Raw genomic sequence first — 2500 nt, 5'->3', positions numbered from 1 at the left:
CTGCAAATGCCACGTCCAGTTGCATATCGAATATCGCCCAATGTTAATCTTACGCTGTATGTCTCAGCTGAGCTTAGAGCTGGAGCTTAGAGCTTAGAGCTTTATTGTTATTTTTCCTGACAAGAGAATCGATTAGAACTTGTTTAGTGTCATCATTATAATCATTGTTGTTGTTTTCATTAATTACTTTCATTACCTTGTTGATCAGTAGTAATAGTAGTGGTAGTAGTAGTAGCAGTACTATTGTCCATAATCATCATTGGTATCATTTTTACAATTATAATTTGCATCATTGATTATTCTTATCCTCACCATTATCGTGACTATCATTTTTATTGCTATCCACTCGTTCTTCTTATTCCTTTTCTATTTTTCTCTTTCTCAGACACGGAAATAGAGTATAAATATTGATAACAGACAATAGTAAAAACACAAAAAAAGCTTCAACTGTTTCAAGTATTTTCGAGACAAAAACACTAACACAGTTTGTTTGAAGTGTATATATGCGTGTGTATCTGTTGTGATAATATGCACACTCTGTCTTTTATGTTCGTGTGTTGATAGATAGACAGGATTAGATAGATAGATAGATAGATAGATAAATAGAGAGAGAGAGAGAGCGAGAGAAAGAAAGAAAAAAGAAAGAAAGAAAGAAAGAGAGTTAGTGAGACAGAGAGAGGATGAAGGAAACGAGGGAGGGAAAGAGACAGAGAGAGAAAGAGAAAATAAAAACAGAAAATCGTACATACAGGCAGAGAAAAGTGAGATAGGGAGAAAAGGGATGCATAGCCACTCATATGATTCAGCATAACATTCACGAAATCAGTTGATAAATAAACCCTTATTTTTTTCATGAATGCAGCAACGAAATCAAAATGAAATAAACCGCAACTCAAACAGTTTATTTTTAAGAGAGAGAAAGGTCCAGTGAACAGAAAAACGCTGTTGCATTCACACTCAGACCTTTTGCAACGGAAAGCTTCATATATTTGATAGAAACAAACTTACATGATAGAAAAAAAATATATATGTAGCAAAGATCGGTGTTTGAAGTGTTCACAAAAGACGAAGAGGGAGAAAGAGAATGAGAGAAAGCTGTCAAGAGAAAGATGAATAAGAGAGAAAGAGAGAGAAAGAGAAAAAAAACACACCTTAATGGACGGTGAGGAAAGACAAACAAACGAAAAATCCGCCTCATGCACGCATCATATTCCTGCATGTTTGTCTCCGCATTGCATACAAACACGCCATCTGTCTGCAAATGGCATGTCCAGTTTACGACCGAACACTGGCCAATGTTTATCTTACGCCGTGTGTGTGTGTCCGTAGAGCTTCGATATTTATTCATGGAAATGCTGGAGCTTGAGCTGAGAGCTTCATTGCTATTTGCTCTGACCGAAGACCCTCACCAGCATTATCCTTTTTTTGTATCTTTCTTTCTTCTCTTTCTTTCTACTTTGTTTCACTTCCTTTCTCTTTCTCAGGCACACACAGTACGCCTTGAAATATTTGTGGTAATGAGAGAGAGAGAGAGAAAAAGAGAGAAAGTTAGGAGAGAGAGAGAGAGAGAGAGAGAGAGAGAGAGAGAGAGAGAGAGAGAGAGAGAGAGAGAGAGAGAGAGAGAGAGAGAGAGAGAAAGAGTAAGAGAGAGAGAGAAAGAGAGAGAAAGAGAAAGAAAGAGAAAGAGAAAGAGAGATAAAGATAAAGAGAGAGATAGAGATAGATAGATAGATAGATAGAGATAGATAGATAGAGAGAGAGAGAGAAAGAGAGAGAGAGACAGAAAGAGAGAGAGAGAGAGAGATAAGGAGAGAGAGAGAGAGATAAGGAGAGAGTGAGATAAGGAGAGAGAAAGAAAGAAAGAAAGAGAAAGAGAGAGAGATAAGGAGAGAGTGAGATAAGGAGAGAGAAAGAAAGAAAGAAAGAGAAAGAGAGAGAGATAAGGAGAGAGTGAGATAAGGAGAGAGAGAGAGAAAGAAAGAAAGAGAAAGAGAGAGAGAAAGAAAGAGAGAGAAGGATAGAGGGAGAGAGCGAAAGATAGCGAAAACCCGTGTAAGAGAAAGAAAAGCGACTGGGTGAAAAGAAGCGTGACTGAAATAGAGAGACACAGATAGAGAACAGAGGAAAGAAAGATGGAGAAAGAGACAACCAGAAAACTAGAGAGAACAAGAGAAAGCGACAAAGAGACAAAAATAAAGAGGAAATAAAGAGCAAGGGAGAGAAAGCAATGCCTATGTACAGAGTGTGATTAGAAACTCTTAAAGTGCATTATTAATCAAGAGTAAACATCATCAAGGGTTTTACATTGTTTTTTTTTTTTTTTTTTTTTTTTTTAACTTAATTGATTAACTTAATTTGACTCGAGATTTAAATTTGGCGATTTAGTGAATTGCTGGTTAGTTTTCTATCAAAGATTAAGTCATTTTTCTTTTTTTCGAATCTCTAATTGAGAGAAAGAGAGGGAGGTGAGCGGTAGAGAGGAGGAGGAGAGAGAGAGAGA

The sequence above is a fragment of the Penaeus japonicus genome, unplaced genomic scaffold (assembly GCF_977035675.1).
Source record: "Penaeus japonicus unplaced genomic scaffold, GWHDUDI00000001_assembly GWHDUDI00000040, whole genome shotgun sequence".
Classification (NCBI taxonomy): Eukaryota; Metazoa; Arthropoda; class Malacostraca; order Decapoda; family Penaeidae; genus Penaeus; species Penaeus japonicus.
This window is presented reverse-complemented; position numbering follows the sequence as displayed.